This window comes from Coturnix japonica, chromosome 8 (genome assembly GCF_054131305.1).
Source record: "Coturnix japonica strain WE chromosome 8, WE-NBRP24, whole genome shotgun sequence".
Lineage (NCBI taxonomy): Eukaryota > Metazoa > Chordata > Aves > Galliformes > Phasianidae > Coturnix > Coturnix japonica.
The window spans coordinates 12,016,401-12,036,601 of NC_140670.1; the positions used below are offsets into that span (position 1 = coordinate 12,016,401).

At 40.0% G+C, this 20,201-nt stretch overlaps 1 protein-coding gene across 24 annotated transcripts in view; it reads right to left on the reverse strand.

Annotated features, from left to right (window-relative positions):
* Positions 1–20,201, reverse strand: part of ZMIZ1 (zinc finger MIZ-type containing 1) — a 317,066-nt gene that overhangs the window by 274,745 nt on the left and 22,120 nt on the right. The window contains exon 1 of one of the 24 annotated variants that reach the window (XM_085554178.1): positions 2,218–2,346. The exons of the other annotated variants lie outside the window; for them this stretch is intronic. The gene's annotated coding sequence lies outside the window, so the exon portion shown is untranslated. Of the gene's footprint in view, positions 1–2,217; positions 2,347–20,201 lie in introns of those variants that run through there. 24 annotated transcript variants of the gene reach the window in all.

Below are 20,201 nucleotides of genomic sequence, written 5' to 3' on the forward strand. Positions count from 1 at the left end.
TTACAAAATATCTATTTTTCCCCTTTAAGGCAGAACTAGAAAGCAGCAACCCTTTGTCTGGAGGCCACGTTACTCAGCCCATAATATGACCAAAGTGACAAGTCGCTGAGAACCCAACTAGCTGTGTTTCTGGGGGACTCAGTACCCAAAGCACAGGGAGACAAAGCCAGGTGGGCAGTTAGTGCCAATCCCACAGCTTGCTGCTCAACCACGCTGATTTCTTGTTATCTGCTATATGAGCTCCATTTCCCACTTTTCTGTCTTATTCTCAATTAAAAAGAGGATACATTTTATGCTGTAAATGGGTATTTTTTTTGAAGCTTGAATCATTTAGCCTATTAAACTCAAGCCTGCAATATGGGTGTTATTTCTTAAAAACATACAGTAAATGCATTAAATTATTGATAGTCATTAAACAGGAAAAAAATTTAAACAGCTCTCAGCTTTTATCAATCATTAATGCAGTTTCCACTTGCACATCTCGCTGGGTTGCTATCACATAGCACAGAGCAAAGAGTACAAATCCTGAAGGCATGAATTCATTTTCTCCTGATGCAGAGTAAAAATATTCTTGGCAACGGGAGAGAGGCCAAAACACGAAGCAGAAGGGCTGAAAGGAGGCTTCTGTCTTTGGCAGTGAACAGGCAGCAACACTCTCAGGGACCATCCCATTTGAGGGCTGATCTCCTACAGCACTAGCCCAGCACGGCCATCGCCGCCCCCACAGAACTCACAGATGCAACAGCGACCTGAAATACTTGTTCACTTGGGAAATGCAGGGGTAGAAGGAGTACCAAGGTCAATGGCAACACCTCCAGCAACTTCATGGAGATGAAGCCTTCACTCCATGCTGCTCGCCAGCAAGCAATCCTGCAAAATAGATAATGTGCAGAACAGCCTGGCTGTCACTGAACTGACAGCAGGAGCTCAGAAAGCAACTGAGACTCAGACAGTCTCTTGAAGCTATTGTGAACCTTTGCTGGGGCGAGTTATGACTAGAACTAATGCTTTTATCAGCTCAGAGTGACTTGTGTCAGTGTGGGAACATGGAGCCCACTGCCAGTTGGTGGCACCTCACTGGGCTGTGACATGCTGATGGATGCATGAGAAAGCACAGTCCTGTTCTTGTCCGTTTTAGGGATAAACTGAGAGCTGGTCTTACAAAGGTGCTTTCTCTCAGCTTTCATCCTCCCCAATTTTATTGAAGTTCACTAGTTTCAAACACAGCAAAGAGGGAATGACACATCTAAGTGCAGCACACAAGGACTTACCTGACCCGCTCTGAAGCAGCTGCTGCAGGAAAGCCACAGCTGCTGCTAGAACCCAAATTAACCTGATTTAAAGGAACCTGCCTCCACTGCCACGAGTTGTGGTGGTGCTGCAGGATGCAGCCACAGTGCCCAGGGACACCCCAATCTCACCTTGGAGGCATCCATAGGAGCCCCCAGAGCATTCTGATTGCTGGGAGGGCACCAACCCTCCTGGAACATCTCAATGCATGTAGGGAAAAATTTTATACATACATATATATATATATATATATTTTTTATATATATATATATATATATAAAAAGAGGTACAGAAGGGATCTAAGGATCTTTGTCTGCTCCCAAATCCAAGTCCTATGGAGGATTTTGTTTTTGTTTTTTTTTTCCCCTGAAAATGATTCAAGAATGCAGCTAGTTGAGCAACCAAATAATGCCAAATGTTGATACGAAAGTAGCCAGGAAAGCTGCTGTCATTGGAAAATACTGTTGAGACTGCCTATTTACAGTCAGCTTTGTTATAAAATATAATGACATTTACTTCCAACCATCATTAGTGCAGATCTACATGTAAAGGTTTCCTTTAGAAATACGTTCCTATCTCATTATACAGAGCCTCAAGGAAGGCAACAGCAGCATTAAAATAATAACACACGAGCAATTACATCAGTGAATTGATTTCCTGATACATCAACAAATGAAGGAACTCCTGATCAATCCCAGAGTAACATTAATTCTTACCTGCACCCAGCCATGTAGGAGTAGCTGCTCACATGACCCACGTGGCACCCAACAGCTCCACATTTCCACATCAGCCCAGGAGAAGGCCCAGCCCACCCAGCAGATGCTCAACTCCCTGCAAGGCCATGACAGTGGGGGACAGACCCCAGGAAATAGGTGGGAGCTCTGGCCCAGCCCACAGCTGTCAGCACTAAGGCAGCACCCCACTCACCCTGTGCACAGCACTGGCAGCCATCAACACAACGAAGGGAAGGGCTCTGCAGTCTGTGCAGGTTCTGGGGTTAGGGCTGCTCTGCATATGGTGAAGGATGGAAATTTCTGCCTTGTGCAAAAAAGATGGTTTATTTGTAACACAGCCTTCTTGCTACGTTTTGATTTTTACTTTTATTTTTTTAAGCAATTTTCTGAAACAACTGAATTTTACATCTCAACCCCTCCAAGCACATTTACAGAAGTTACAACTGCTGTTTCATTGTATCTAGTCTGCAGATACAATGTGTTTACATTGCTCTTCACTAATATATCTGGAGTTATTAACCGAACACCCCAGGTTGGATCCCTGGCTGCGGGGCTCTGCAGGATTGCCCACAATCCATACCATTCCCAGATCTCACATGAGGCTCACATAAGAACACAAGAACAAACTTCCCCACATCTCCAAATGCAAATTTCTGGACAATCACAGATGGGTCTGACGCACAACAGCTCTGAAGTAACTGTTACAGATTGCAAGTTCTCCTTACTGTTTGTAAGAGATGAAATGAATCTTTCAGTACAGCATTGCACACCTAATGAAATTATCACAGATCCACACACAGGGCTCAACGATGGCATTCACTAATTTTCAAGACAGCACCTTCATGTATGGGATGTTTGAGTCTGCTGCAGCAGCATCTGTGCACACAAACACACACCTTTATTATTATTATTATTTTCCCCAGGAATTGATACCATGATAAAACACTTAAAATAACAAAGCCAAGCAACTGTCAAACCACCACTGGTACGAGCTCTCAAACAGGTTTCCATTTCATACATCATTTTGGTATTCCAGTTTCACACTACCCCAGGGAAAGCTACATGCAGAACTGATAAAATTCATTATCAATACGCAAAGTTCATTTGGCAATTATATCCACTGCTAGTAAAGACTTGTGTAGTGACACTATAATTCCCATGCACTGTATCTGCAGTACAGAGAACTGCATAAAACTGATGGATTACCTTGTAGGCTTGCAAAATCAGCACAAGACTAACAGTTCTGCTTCAAGTACTTCAGCCACTTCTCCACACTGCAGGCATTTGTCCATTTATTTTATTAACGTTTTATATTATTTTTTAGTAACAACCTACATTTTAACTAACACCAGTATTTTATTTGCATCTTAAAAAGAGGATCAGGAATTCTCTTGTTCTGTTCCCCAGTCCTGATGCTTTCTTTGCTTTGAGTAAGGCTTCTGTAAGTCAGTGGTCAATGGCTGGTACTTGGAGCACTGGTATCCCAGAGTAGACAAAGAATCAGTGAGCCATAACCTACACATGTATATGTATGTGTATTTATATTATTATTGCTGTATTTCCCACCCCAGCCACATTTGCTTGTCCTGAAACTCTTAATACTTTCCTTCTGGAAATTTATCCAAGAGCTAATTTTCAGCTATGAGAAGCTCAGCCTCTAGAATCTAATCAGAAACCAAAGCAGAAAGCAAAATGACTACCTCCAAAGAAAACCTTATGAGGGCCACCTCCTGCACAGGAGGACAACCATGTATGTGGATGCCTGCCACAACATAATGCAATTCATGACTAATGGTACTCCATCCCTCCCACCCCCACCCCCCAACTTAGGGACTTTTCCGCACAGGTTTTTCATGCCATGTATATCTTTTTCTTCTCCAATTAAAGAATTTCTAATATTTCAATTATTTTAAAATAGAATAAGTTGAATAAGAAGTGTTTATTTTCATAATAACTACTATGGCTCCTCTACAAACAGAAGTAGAAGATGCAGTACTACGAAGAGGAAATTTAAGTTCAAGGCCAGAAGGAGCCACAAGCAGCGCAGTCAGACCTGAGGTGCCTACAGGTACCCATCCTGCTGCACAGCCTGTCCATAGCACACAGTGGGGATCACTTAACCAACCTCCCTGGGTTATATAGAAGGCAATCAGAAATAAGGCTTATGCAGCTGATCCTGCATCTCCTGTTTGATTCATTCTGAATTACATTTGACAGTAGTGACCTCTTAGAAATATCACCTGGAACTCCAATTAATACAGAGTTTCTCCTAAATTTTGCTTCAAAAATCACACAGTTTTCATAGTATCAACTGCTTGGTTCCAGCTTCCCTGGCCAGCACCTTGACACACTTGTCATTCACCATGCCTTACTGCAAAGGTAGTAAGCAGGTGGGAGAAGGACAGTTCATTTTGTCACCAGTATCTCAGAGTTCAGTTTGGCATAAGAAATTAACAGCTGCATTAGTTACAGGAACTCCATTCATATGGGATATGTGTAAGGAGAGCTGAATCAGTAGTAGGCTCTAATAAAATACATGGGAAAAGTCACCTATGCATCAGAAATACCCATACAATTTTAGAAGGCCAGATCTCACTGTGTCAGTATCACTGGGACATGTCAAGAAGCTGCTGCTTCTGGTCTCCTGTTGTTTTTCTATTAGATGCAACTACAAATGATTACCCCCAAATTCATACACAAATACTGCTTGTCAATAGAGCTTGGAGATGAAGAAAAGGTGCAATTTCTTTATACATATTTTTTTTTAAACAAGTGGGGCTATGAGAGAATTTCCCATCACACTGAGGCACACATGCAAAGCTCAGCATCTTGTTCCATGACAATGGATTTGAAAGGCAAGAATGGAGGGGATTATTTGATTCCACATCTACTCAAATGGTCAATTCCTTCAGCAATCAATACTAATCAACAAGCTGAAACCTTCAGATAAAAACAGAAAATATCTGAATCCTTCCAGCTGCAGCAAGCACAATCAAGGCTTTATGGTCCAACACATACACCTTGGATATGCCTCTTTGGAAAAATCTATTTTTACCTGGGATATAAAATAGATCCTATGCTTCTTCCCAAATACCAAAATACCTTTTAAATGGAATCCTGATGGGAAAAATAAATGCACATGAGCACATAGCTTAGGTCTAATATTACCTATTTGCTACTTCACACTTGAGCTGTGCAAAACAGACCTTAACATAGGCAAGGGCAATGGGGATTAGAAAATGCAGTTATGCATTTGAGAGCAAAATTCGGGCTGTTCTTACTCTCATGCACATATCTTTTCATTAATAGCATCAGGAGTTCTATTCTTTCCTTATATTCTTATCTTTCAGGGTGAGCTCAAGGATTCTTAAGAGAAATGAGTTTTATGTTGTTGTAACAATGTATTTGGAGAAAGTGGAATATCAAAGCACTAGTAAAAAACTTAAATATTTCCAGGATCCTCCTGAAAACAAACAAGGAAAAAAAAGAAGAGGGTCTTAGGTGAGGTTCCTGCTCAGATCAAGCCCATGTTTCATGCATAGGCATTTCCTCTGATATCATTAACACATAAAACTTTAGACCACTGAACAGGCCCAAGGGTGTTCAGCATCCCTTAAGATTTAGCATTAGAATAGCATGTTAAGTTCATGAGCCCTCTCTTACCAGTCTTTAAAAAGCACAAAGGACAGATGTGTTTTCCCTCTGGTACGTGGTTACTTCATACACCCACAGCAATTACTAAGCAACTCTCAGCAGAGCTGTAGGAGGAAGACCAAACTGGGGTCAGGCACAGCAGAGCATCAGGGCTGCAATCACAGTATTACTGGGCCGTACAGCAGGGCCTGGCTCATACAAACAGTGTGTAGGAGTGCACAACCAGCCCAGGCTGTCCAGAAAGCCATTTAAAAAACAAAAACAAAACAAAAAACCACACACAACTCACAGTGCTTGGGATTCCTAGAAAACCACTGAAGAAAAGGAGTGTTCTATGAGTGTGGACTACTCAACAGCAGTGGGTCAAGCAGTAAGGAACCGTTATACAAATATGAACTTAAAGCACCAGCTTTTGCAGAAATCCACCTTCGGAGTGTGACACACTAAGAAAGAGGACAAATTCACAATTTAAATAAAGCAGAAGATATAAGCCCTAAAGTTGAACATTCTACAGTGACCCACAGCTTATCTGACCACACATCCTGAGGGTAGCTCCGTGCCCTGCTGAACAAAACACGCAGAAACCAGTCCCAGCAAACGGGTCACTTCTTCCACAAACATTAAGTCTGCAGACAAACAAATACAAGCGTATATATAGAAAGATGTATAGACACACACTTGAAGTTTAACATGTAGCCAAGCTGTATCTCTTTACACACACCTTCCATATAAGACCTGTTTATGCATTTAAAAAAAAAAAAAAAAAAAGAGAAGGACATCTCAGAAATGGCCAAGTTATAGCTTCTGCACCAGGCAATGGTGATTAAAACCTGAATATTTCATCATGGTGAATCACACTGCCAAGTCTCCAGAGACCAGAGCAATTTCAGCTGGCAGAAACGACTGTTTCCCAATCTTCTGCTGCTTCTTTAACGAGTTATGCTCAAGCCCTGCCAATCTTTCATCAGAAGACAGATATCCACTCTCCAGCTCTGTCCACTGCTCAGGAGTGCTAGGAAGGCTGTGCTTGCATTCCACATGCAGTTGTCGCTGCCCAACAGAAGCACATCTACACTTTGGACCCCATACACCTCTTCAGTGCTTCCCTGTGTGGAGCCATGACATGACAGCTCATTCTCTGTCCCCCCCACAAACAAATGAAGCCATTTCTAGATCAACAGAATAGGAAGAAGAACTCATGTGAAGTCATTTCAGTCCCCAAGCCCACGCTTAGCCTGGCTGCCTCCTGCTCTCAGCATGCGAGCCTCTCCTCGCCAGCAGCTCTACCACACAGCTCCAGGGTTGCCTTCTGCTCTCAGGAGGTGACACATTCCCCCCATGGTACCAGTTTAACCTCAAGAGAAGAGAGGAAACAAGCTGCTGCACACAGATTACAGCTGAAGAGCAGTAGGTAACAATTGGCGCTGTGTCAAATTGCAGTTACAACAATTTTTTTATGTAAAGGTATGTATAGCTTTGCACACTGAAGATATCTTTTGAGATTACAGTGCAAATATCTGAACCTGAACCAAAACTGCCAAAAAAGTACTTGTAGGGACGTGCCTGGATGGCACAAGAACATTCTGACAAATGTGGGCATAGTTTTGCTCAGAGGATTTAAACAAAAATACATTCTGATGAATAGGAAATAAATTGTAAATTCTTTTAAAAATAAATAAATAAAATTAAAACATGACATTGCTGGCCTGGTATGTGGGGATGTATTGCTTTTACACTGAAGGCACTAGCATGAGCTAACAGCACCAGGACAAGTTCTGCTGACAGCTACCTTTGACTTTTAAAAAGAAAACACTTTCTCAAGTACTCAGCTTCTTGTTTTTATCAGAACATCTCTCTCCTCTCACCTTTAATGACCTTCCTTGGTACAGGATGCAACACGCAGATGAGACCCACTGCTACCAGTTGGCATCCTCAGTCCTGTTACCACCACAAGATACACGTTATCAGCTGGCTGCTACTTTGTTTTAGCTTTATATTGTACTGTTTCTTAAAGACCATCACAAAAACCCGGAGTCGTAAGACTAAACCAAAGAATAGACACAGTGATGAAGAGCAAGCAAATATAATGATTTTATCACTGCATTGTGGATATAATGATGTGGGGTATATACACATTCCAGTATATGAGACTTCTGGACACCTCGATGCTATTTAAAAAAAATGAAAACACACTTATTTTCACACATTCCAGCACCACCCCCATGTATGTCCCTAAGATCATTTTATTGAGGAATTTACAGTAATTTAGATTTTGTTCAGATACACAGAAATCAAGCTTACCAGAGAAAGTGAACCAGTAAGAGACAGCCAATAGCATTTTTTCCTTTTTGCCAGTTCCCAGCACCTCAACAGCCAGCAGCAGTAATCCACTAGCTGAGGCTCATGTGCTGCCTGTACCTCTCATGACTCCAGCTGTGGAAGTAGAGGAAGCAGCGGTACCTCTCAGAAGGATCCACTCCTCAAAAAAACAAAAACAAAACAAAAACAACAAAAAAACCTGTTTTCAAGACATTAAGAGCTGTCTTTTCTCCAGTCCTGCTTTAGAATTATTTTAAAATCAGATACAGTGTGGACTATCTCCCCTGATCAATCAGGAGCTGAAACTCTGCAACACTCCAGGATAACGCCCCAAATGCCAAACTGTGTAACGCACTAAGGGAGCCTCCATCCAACAGAGCTCTGCTCTCCATTTCCCATGTGCCTTTACCTAGCCAACAAATTAGAACCAATTAAGTCCTCTGCAAGAAAAGTTTTGGTTTACAGTGATGCCAAAGTTTAAAAAGAGCTAAGAGGCATTACTCCAAATATAGTAAAATAATTAGTCCATCCACAAACACCACTGGAAATTGCCTTGGGATTCTCAAAAGGACTTGAGCTTTGTTATTATACATAATTATAGTAATCAAAAGATCCTAGCCAGGTATACTGGAAACATTAGGTTGGTTAAACTAGAAAAGACTTAAGAGATTTTGTTCTTATTTAGAATTGCTCAATCCTTCCTGTACATCTTATGTTTGAAACAACACTGCATTTTTCAGTCACACTTCATGTAAAATATAAAAATTAAAATCTATTTTAAAAAAAGAAAATACACCAGCATTTCAATGTTTATCATAAGCTATTTCAAACTTCAATTCCTCATATAGGCCAAAGAAAAACCAAGGTCACAACCATCAGTTTTGTACTACAGAAATGCTAAAGCCAAGGCATAACCACTATGTGGAAACAAAAATTCATAGGTACAGGTGCAGAAAGGCAAAGCTTGCCAGACAGCAAGTAGTAGTACTAGCCACCTTAAAACAACAATTTGGGGATCTGTAGTTTTAAAAATGTAAGCCCAGCAATAAATACTCAGAGCCTAAACCATCCCTTCACACTGCTAGGATTTTTTCCACAATTAACCTGAACATTTGCTTTCAAACGATGAAATCAACAACTTAGAGGAAAACAAAACCACTTCATTTAAAATCTGGTTTAACACCTGATGATGCAAACAGGCCCTGCTTTCCTTGCAAGAGAACTCTGCTGACACTTGTCTATACAGGCACTTAAATTTACACATCAGAGCACGAGCAAAATCCCTGCTATACTGGAGGTGATCGCATTTTTGGCAATGACTTCAGTAAAACCCAGACTGAAAGTGCTGGCTGCATCAGATCAATAGTTTCCAGAGCCTTTCTTTTCTGCCTATACTTTACGTTATAAGAACAAGAAAGAAGCATGACTTTAATAGAAATCACACACTTTTAAAACACAGTGGAGATGCTAATCTCAAGTTTTAATGCACAAATCAGAAAATACATTTTGAAAAGTCTTATCATGATTACAGATGAATTACCATTAATGAAAGCAGGTCATGTAGTAGTTTTATAGAGCCCTTAATTCACATTATTCCACAATCTATCAAGTGACAGCACCTTCCTTTTGGAGAAGTACTGGTAAGAAGCAGAGATGCAGTCAACAGAGCATACAGCAGCTCCCACAGCACTCAGCAGCAGGGCCAGGTACTACCATCCTGCCTACACTGCCTCCCTCCCCACTGCATACACCTCAGCAGTATTAGTGCAACAGCATATGCTAGTGACTCTATCAGAACCAACCCTACCTATACGTTGTACTCCCCCAGACAGAATGCAACCATACCTCTCAGATACACATGCTGTTTTGATGATATAAAACACAACTCAGGAAACCCCTCTGCTACTTTTCAGATTTCCCAGGAAGTGGCATTCAAATAGTTGTAACCAAGTCAGGAAGAAGTGGGGGGAAAAAAAGAACAGGAGCACTGCTTCCTGTCAAAGAAGCAAAGGTGCACTGTGGTAAAGCTCTTTTCTACATCACCTGCATACTCCCTGTGCTCCATTTAGCACAGGTGTTTGTCCCCAGCCTACACTCCAAAGAAAGCATTGCCGCATATTAACAGACTCTTCAAAAGCTTCCTCAAAAAAGTCCCTGGATGTTATGTTACAGCTTCTGGGGTTAAAGCAGAACCAACATGTGCTTCTGTTCTTAAAGAACAACATGTACTTGTTCAGCAGGCTGCCACCCCTGGAACTGCTGGTTAATCCAAACAGAAGGACTACAAGGCATTTCCAATGACTCTGGATAAGGAATCCAGAAGCACTCACTGCCACAGCCAGAAGTTAAGAGACTGCTTCAGGATTAAGCATTCACTGAAATCATTTGCTGGGTGGCACAATAGCTAACGGGTTATATATTTAAAAAAAAAATTACCGTCAGTCTCCTTCACCATGAGCAACACAGTTAAGCAGACCAAAAGATTCTGACATGTGACTTTTTGACAGTTTTCGCAGTATGGTTCTCTCCTAAGAATTCCTCTGAAGGTTAAAACAAGCTTGTCAGTAATAGTCAGATGGCATTTATCTGTACAACAAACTCAGTTACAAGCCATCAATATTTATTAGATATAAATCAAGCCCCCTTGAAAGTCACAATAAGTTATATAAATTTATCTCGCTCAAGATACTCATCAACATATTTTCTAACTCTAACATCATTAAAACAGCATTCACCAAGTACCCCTTGCCAGAGTCAGCAGCTGCTGGCACTTAGCTTTCTGCTTCTTCATTTAGCTACACTAATGAAATTAATATTCTGGTTTCCTTTCTCCTTTCACACTTGAGCTTCAAAACCAAAAAAAAAGTGAATGATCATTTATTACTAACACACAGGACTAACAGATCAGAGAAAAACAAAGCATTTACAAGATACATTTTTTTAAGAAGCACAGCAGAATCAGAACGGCTTTCAACTGTAGTTTAAACCTTTGGATCTTCTAAAGAATGATTACAAAGGTATTTAACTCACAAGACCACAGAAACTGATACCTTTAGAAAGGAGGAAGAGACTTCTGTGATGCTCTTTACACTTCCATTATTAGTAGTAATGTTTTTGCCAGTAATGAAGTCACAGCATGAAGAACAGAGATACAGACCATGTTCCCTGGCTTTCCTTAAGACCAAAATATAACTGCATGATATACCCATGAGATTCTGGTCTGCTTGTAAAATTCTCATGCTACTAAAACATTACTATGCCAACCTCCTCTTATGAGGTACAGAGACTGCGATAACAGCAAACCAATAGAACACCCGAGGGATTTAAGTTTAATTCAGCAGCTCATGATATTTAAGCATACAGTCAATGTAAGCAGTTTTCCAAGTAAGGACAAAATTAACACAAACTTGACTGAACTTAAGCTCAAAAGGGCTTAAAAATTGACTCAAAATGGCTGAATCCACAATCACACAGACAGACTCAAATACACAATCACTATTCATAAAAACTTAATTTATGGAGCAAGCAAGGTTATTTCCTACCTATGCTTGCCCACCAATATTCACCAGTGGCCCCTGCTAATTTAACGTATGTTTTCGAAGAAAAGTGTACACCCCCACAGACAATCCAATCTGAGCTAACAGATCACAGGCAATAAGACATACCAAACACCTCTGAATCAACAGGAAGGCTGCAAATGGAGAGCTGCTTCTTTCATGAGAAGTAAACCCAACTCACCAGTTAAAAGGTTCTAAACAGTTTTAAGAGAACTTGGATACATTTTCCTGAATTAATACCACTGTAAATCTTATAAAAGTTCTAACAGTTCACCCAACATATCCCTTAACGCCTTTAACTGAAACTCTTAATGAACTCCTTAGAAAACTCTCTTAAAATACAGTATATACCTATTCTTTTTAAAATATAGCATGCAGGAACGTTCAGTGGCTGGAGGGCGACAGCATAATTGTAGGGTGCCAATAAGCTCCATAAAAAAGCTTAGATGCTTATCACCACATTGTCAAGAATGATCATTTAGCAGTGGTTCTCGCTCCTGAAACACCAGAGAAAACTAAGGCTAAATTCCAAGAACGACAATTGGATTACATATTTTGAAGAGGGAAACAGGAAAATCTCATCTTACTCCAGCTGTTCTCCTTCCTGGAGTAGGCTGAAGTTTTTAGAAGCTCTTTGCTTTTTACTACTAAGTCTTTCTATCTGAAGCAGATACGAAAATTGGTTGTAATTCAGGGCTAATTTGGTCTCTAATTAGTTTTGAATCTTAATGGCCCTGATCCTCTGTGTTAAAGCTAATTTTTATCATGTCTGATGCCTCACGGATGCGTCATATTCTTGCTAATCTGGATCAGCACTTTTGGCAACATTTTAATATGAGTAAAATAGTGTAGAGGCAAGAAGTTTTAAATATCAGATCATCTTGTGACAATACATCAGAGAGCAAACAAATGAAAATAAAGGGGTAAATTTATTCAAGAGACAGAAGTCACCTTCCTAAAAGAGAATTTGGGAAGACCACCCCTAGTCTTTTCAAAATTCTGTGCATAGGTTGGCTTTGAACCCCCGAAAGAGAAATACTTGTGACCATGAACTGCATACCACCATTTTTTTCTTGGATACTGACTTGATAACTGCATAATGAAGAACATAAGGGAGATGCACTTTATTCTTCTACTTGATGTACAATGAATAGCAGTTTACAGAATTATAGAAGCAGATCAGAAGTGTGTGTAATAAACACTCTATGGGAACAAGTCAGGGTTCACTGCATTCTCAACAAGAAAGACAGCTACAACATACAGATCCATCATGTCAAGAAAACCACTGAGATACAAAATTCTCTATTTACATCATATAATCTTATCTTCTGTCATAAGAAACTGCATTAAAAACAGCTTCAGGTTTACTCTAGTCTGAGCAATTTGACTCCGATACATTTTTAAGAGGTAAGGAAGTTCTCAACTGATGGGTAAAATCTCAGTGTAGCAGTGGGTCAGTACAGCAGCAAACTACTCCGCCTCTGGAAACAAGTTTATTTCCAGGATGCGACCAGTGCAAGGCAGCTGAACAGCCACGTGTTCATCAGCCCCATTACAAAACCACCACAAGGCTTGGCATGATATGCAGTGTTTTCAGGAAGGAAGCCAGATGTATATTAATATGGATAGAAGTAACCAGGATGAAGGAACACAGGCCAAGGCAGTAGAGAAACACATTCTGCATCACCTCCTATCAGACCTACCTCAAAGGGATGCCATTCACCCCTTTCCTCAAATCATACAGCAAGAAACCGAAATCTGGATAGAACCTTTACAGCCAAGAGTTGAATTTAAGGCTTCTGATCACAGCTCTGCCCTTGCAGGTCTCAAACCCCACAATAACATCCACTCCCACCACTGCACTGAAGAGTTACATGACATGGATGTGGCTGACAGATCTCATCTCCCTTAAAATGATCACAGCATGCTGAAATACAACTTCACATGGTCCGTGCCTGTGCATCTGCAGTAGTCTGTGCTCATGACTTTCTGAATACCTTCTAACTGAACCATTAATTCCCATAAAGTGTTTCCAGAAACTCCTATGGCAGGAAAACAAGACGACAAGTGCACGTATTCAGTGTAACATGGCTTTGTTATTATGAACTGGACTCTATGCTTTCTTTCACATAACACTCAGCCAACTGTTCAGTTTTACAAGGTGCCAGAGGAATGCATTTCCTGTTATTCGAAACACATAACTTCTAGAGCACATGAATGACAGTTCCTGTCTAGTTCCTACAACAAACTAAGAGGGCTGTCAAGTCTGATGGTGCATTAGATTGTCATTCGTAACAAGCAAAGCTGTGTGAGCAGATTAAACAATGCTACATAATTTAATAATTTTAATGATCTATTCTACTTAACATCACCAGCTACTTCTCATCACTTCACCTGCCTATGAGACTACATGCCAGATACAAAGCGTTCTTATTAATAAAATGAGGGAAGCTATGCTTTAAATGCCAAAATGGAAAACAACAACAACAAAAAAATCCAGCTACTTTCAGGAAACCCTTTGGTGAAAGTTTGCAGCAGCTCTTCTAAAGGACTAATGCAGAATGCAAACAATTAAAGCAACTGAACTCACAGTGGAATACCTAATGCGTGCTTCCACATCTTAAACCAAACTCACACAAGCAAAGCGTTAAACGCAGACTCTCTGCATAGGATGAAACGCAGAAACAAACTGATAGGCTGGAGAGAGAAAAAGAAAAAACAAAATCATATCAAAAAGCTTCTGACATCAAGTCTTTTTAAGAAAGTCAAGTACATAGATGACATCAGAAGCACTGTATGTGTGTACCTACATTTAAACCAGCAACCGTGTCTAAAAATCAACTGGCAGATCACCATATGCATGTATTTACAAGTAAAGTTTGGAGTTGAATTATAATTTTATTTCTAAATGCAGCTGCTGATTCCAGGGTTTCAAGTAAAGTGTGAGCAGAAGAGAAGTGGGCAGATAAGTTTAGGACCACATGAGCAGCTAAAGACACCAAGTAAACTAGTTAGAGCTGGAATTAAAATCTTAAGAAGTACTGTTTCCAATGTCCTTTCCTCTGTGCATTACTCATCTCAAACTGCAGAAGGGATAAAAATCAAAATCTTTAACTTTTATTATTTGTACGGTGACAGTAATGGAAAGATGGTAGTAAATTTCCAAAAAGTTATTTACAGGAAAAATTTACCCATATGGAAGCCTTCGGTCTGCTGGGAACCACAGAGGCAATCTCCATCAAGAAGCAATCTGCGAGAGATGCTGCCTTAGTGGTGGTCAGCCCTTAAATGAGGTCTAGAGGAGGTGGAGTCAAGCTCCACCCCTTCCAAGAGCACAGCTAAATTACTCTCACCTGTGCTCCCACAGCTGACCCAACACTTGCCTCAGCTGATTAATCAGAGGTTCAGGCTGTGATTACCAATTTCCAAAACAATATTGTGTACTTGAAATACAACATTAGAAGCAAATAGTTTTAGTATTCAAATATTACTGCTTTTTACAGAATAACTGGAAAAAGTTCCTTAGCTGTTTGCAGGGCTCTTTTCTTGTCCATGAACCACAATCATTCTACACTGTCATGGGACACTTGCCACTGATGTGGAATGCAAATTCCCAGGACAGATGACTTATGAGATTTTATGAGGGATTTGACCCACAGTTCACAAATACAGTAACTCCTGTCAGTGCTCAGAATCAAATCTGTTCACCTTGCCCAGAACTGTTGGCATGCCCAAACAGTCTTAAGTATTCACAAGCAGTATTCACAGAACACCACCAAGCCCTGTTTGAGCATCAGTGAACCAGCAATCTTAATACCTTGCCTCTGCAGGTGTTCAAAACTAAAAACTGCTTGTGTACAGATAGAAGCCATCCCAGAGAAGTAAAACTGGCCAGACTTTTGCTCAAACTTCTGCCAGTTGATGGCAGCTCTGAAGAACCACCACAGCTAAAACAAAAGCAAATCCAGGAGTGTGGATTAGTCAGCTGCAAACTACTGAAAAAAGCTGGGTTACACTGAAAAAACCCCCAAAACAAAAACCCTTTGAGTCTGCCCCCAGAGAATCAGTCTATCCATTTTTTAAACGGCATTTCTTTTAACTAAACTCCTGCAAGATATTTTATGCGGAATTCTATTACTAATAATTTCTATGGGATTTCAAGCATAAGAGGTACCAGTTAGATCCTCCCTAGGAAAAAAAAGCATGAAGGTAATGGGAGGGAGAAATTATTATGCTTTGGAAGAGTACATACAAACAAGATGTGCATGCAGATGCTTTATTTTTGAGAATCATTTTATTACTCTAAGATTTGAAAGCAATATAAAGTTTATACTGAGAGCCTGGGTGCTATTTTCATTGTTTATTTGTCGCAAAGCATCTTATTCCTCCATTTACTTTAAGAGAGATTTGCAGGAGCCTCTGCTACTTCAGATCTTTCAAAAATTGTACAGGAATACATCCTTTTTCTAAAGAAGCTTCAGAATGTCTGGAGAAGTTTCCAAACATTCATTTTACCTTTCATACAGTTGCAAGATTTTCTCAAAAGTCAAACCAAAAAGCATTTTTGCCAAAGCTTGCACAGATCAGCAACAAACAACAGCTCAGGGGAAAGGGCACAGCTCCAAATGCACTCACAGGCTTGCCATCCCCTGCTTGCAAGGAGTCACTACTCAGAAACAATGTAGGCCAGCTCTGGCCCAGAGCCACCCAAAGATATCATTAATGTGATGCAAAGTCACTTATCCCTACAGTGCTCAAGGATTTTGTTTGTGTTTCTGGAGATCCAATTTTATCCTAAGATTGTGAAGAGCACAGCTCCAAACACTGGCTTAAGGTGTAAATCAGTGCAGCCCATGGTGAGAGCTCATGTTGCTCACAACACAGCAGTGGAGGGTGTTCAAATTCAAACTTCCTTATCGGTATTTACTCTTAGCAAACTACCTTGTTTGTCTTTCCTTTATGTTGCAGATATCTGTGCCACTTTCCAGCTGTTTATGTAATTCTGAACTAAACCAACGTTGACAGGGATTTGCAACACGTTTGATTTTTCCAAGCAGCTGCTCTGCGACCAGGAAGTCTTTCAAATAGTTAATCTAAAGATACAGAGAAATCCTGATTTACTAAGCAGTTTAAAAGGAAAAAAAAAAAAAAAACCCAAAAAAAAAAAAAAAAAACATGAAAAAAAGCATTCAGAAAGACTGGAAAACCCACTCAACTGGTTTTCCTGATGCCTCCCCAGTACAGGTTGTTAATCAGGATAAGAAACAACAGCCTTGCCCTTCTGTTAGAGTGAGTTCCTTGATGACTAGCTCTGCTTTTCATTTCCATCAGAAATATTATTACCAATAATAAATCACTGAGAGTGTAGGAGCTGATTATGGCATTACATTTCTGATGCGATGCTGCTACGTAACAAAGCAACAAATTCAAATGTGACCTGGGTTCTTCTTTTAACTACTATCTCCATTACTAAACATTAGAAAGGTGCAGTTATCATTTCAGCCACCAACAGAAACTGCAAGAAAGACCACATATGTAGCAAGCATAAGAGATAGAAGTGACAGAAATTGATAAAAACTTCATCGCATGGCTGACATCCCATATATCAAAGCTCTAAATCTCATTCTCTGCTTGCCTCCAATTTCCATCAAAGCCTGCCAGCTGCACATTTATTGAGAAGTTTGTGATCTGACAGCCACTGTATTACCAACATTAATGATGCATCAGTCTCTAGAATTACTGGGGAAACAGTCCAATTGATTTTATTATTATACAGAGTTCCTCACATTTCATTTCAGGCAGCTTCCTACCACAAATTTAGCAATAACTAAAAACGCTACACAGCTGATGCACAAAATGCTAAGGCAAAATATGGTTACCACAGCTTCACACTGCTCCATTCTCCCTCCAGGAGAGCTCCAAATCACTCAAATACCAGGGTGTAATCCATGAGTTATTGGTCTGTAAATAGAAGGGCTTACGCATTATGGTGTGATAAACAGTGTCCCACTAATATTCACTAATTCAGACAAGAAAGCTACAAAGAGACCCACAATGCCTCCAGCTCCCAGAGAAGTCATTTTCCTAAAGTCTTATAAATCCCTGCTGTTGACACTAGATAAAATCATGGGTGTGGAAGAGCGCGTAACTTGGTTATACTGCCATGTAGACTACAATTGTTTCCCCAGGTACCATAAAGAATGAGAACACATTTTTGTGTAGCAAATAGCTCAGCTCACACTAATCTTCTCAACCTAGAAGACTTTCTTTACTGAAAAAGAAACAAAACCAAGAACATGACCATCACAGCTACTAAAAGGATGCAATAATGTGAAGTACCAAATCATGCTGTAGCGGTTTTTCTGAATCATAAGCAGGTGTGTACACACATACACTGAAATATCAAATATCATTCAGGAAAGCATCTCCCTGAAATATTCAGTACCTATTTCCAGATGTCCCCAAAGTTACTATTCTTCTTTAAAAAAATAAATTAATAAAAAAATTGTTTTCCCCCTCCAATGAGCAAAGCAATGAAACCCAACATAAGATTACTTCTATTACTTACATGAACTGAACAAGAACAGATAAAAGCAATAGTAGTTTTAAGAAGAGACCTTTTAAAGCTCCACATCCCCTCAAAAAGCAGAATAGAAATAGTTTTGTTTCTTTTAAATTTCTTATCTTCAGTTTTTCCAAAGTCACAGACAAAATATTTTCAAGTATTTGTAATTAAGTGTTTTACTTGCTTATTTTAACAGGCATGCTCTGTAATAGTAATGAGAGCAATACAGATGGAACAAGCAGGAACTGCTGTAGAATAAAATCCTTCCACATTTGCTTTTTTTTTTTTTAATATATATTAACAACAACTTAGTCATTTTGAGTTCTGTAAGAAATTAATATAAAGAAGACAAATCCTTAAAAAGGCCAATATGAATGCTTTAAAAATAATAATAAATGCTACAGGAGACAGCATCATATCTGATTCTGTAGTAACTCCCTGCTAACTCCACAGCAAGATCTCCAATTGCAATCACTGTAGACGGGGCTCCTGACTAGCAAATGCACTGAGACAGCAAGAAGCTGCTTCCAGATGCATAACACAGACTAGACCTTACACAAACAAGTTGCAGGAAATGCTGCTCCTTCTTATTTTCTTGCAGTCCACTATTTTTAGAGGTGTGCAACACATTAGTTTTTGAGGAACATACTTGAGGTCGCCTTAGCCTGCATTCTACTCCCAAACTCCACTCCCTAAATAGATTGAGTGTATCTGGACAGATTAATTACCTGCGTTACAGTATCGTCTGACAGGGATCCCAGTTTTTACTGTGGATTGATTCACAAGTTAGTAGTAAGATCCATGATCCCAACTGCTCACCCAGCATGTGCCAGAGAGACAGCCCAGCTGCTGATGATACTTTACAGATCACAGCGTGCAATACGAAGAGCAAATGAAACAGGTTCCAGCTCACTTCATACAGGCAACCGACCAGTTCAGCAGTTCAGCCACTCCCAAACAGGAGAAGAAATGTCAGAGGAAGGGGCAGAGCAGACCAGCCATTCTAAGCCGGAAACAGCACAGACAAGCCCAAAGCTGGAGTTTTGGTTTGTACCGGTGTTAATTTTGTTGGCTTTTGTTTGTTTGTTTTAAGCCACTATCTACTTATCCACTTAAGAATGTTAAACTTTCACCCACATTCACACTAGGTTTCAGAAGTTGAAGGCATGTTGTTAGGATTCCCTTTTGGGGTATCCAAAAGAGCAAGCAAACCAGGCAGGAAAACATGATTGGTTCAAGGAAGCAGATCTTTCCAAGCATCTTCCTGATGGAAAGGATTATAAACGTAAACATCCCCAGACAGCTCAGAGAACATTCATGAGTACAGCTTTTACAGTACTGGAACAGCTTACATTTACAGCATACACATTAAAAAAAAAAAATTGCAGTCATTCTTTTGCAACACATATAATAGGCTGAATGCAGGGAACTCTTATAGGGAATTCATTAACTTGGGAACAAACAGTTCCTATAATTAGTTACCAGAAAATATTCAACATGCATTTACAGGTTTATTCTTGACTGAGGACAACTCTAGGCACTAAGGCTGAATACTTTGGAGAGGGAAGGAAGGAAACAAAAACCTGAAGTATTTCAACTACCAGCAGTTGCTCTTCCATTCCCCAGATCAAGAATCAAGTGACACTCAGGCTACTTATTTGCACATACAGCCAGTCCTGTTTGTTAGAAAGCTGTTTTCCAGCATGCAAATTGACAACTTCCGTGGGTCAGACACCACCATGAGCAAGCTGATAAAAATCACGTTAAACTGGGACTTTTATCTCTCTTACACAGCTGGTGTAGATGTAGACAGTCATACTGCTATTAATGTTTCAGATTATTAAAAAGACTGCTTAAGTGGAAAGTACTTAATATTCATGAAGTCTCTTTAGCATCTGATTAGGATCTTCCCCTTCCTCTGCCTCACGCTTCATTTATTATATTTTCACCTGGACCAAAAAAAACGCAACTACAAAGCCACTACTGTTTTGTATATAGCCCGCACTTAACACTGTTGAGCAGAAAAAGATGCCTGTCCTTCATGAAGCTGAAAGGGAGCAGTTAGTAGAGGAACACACTAAG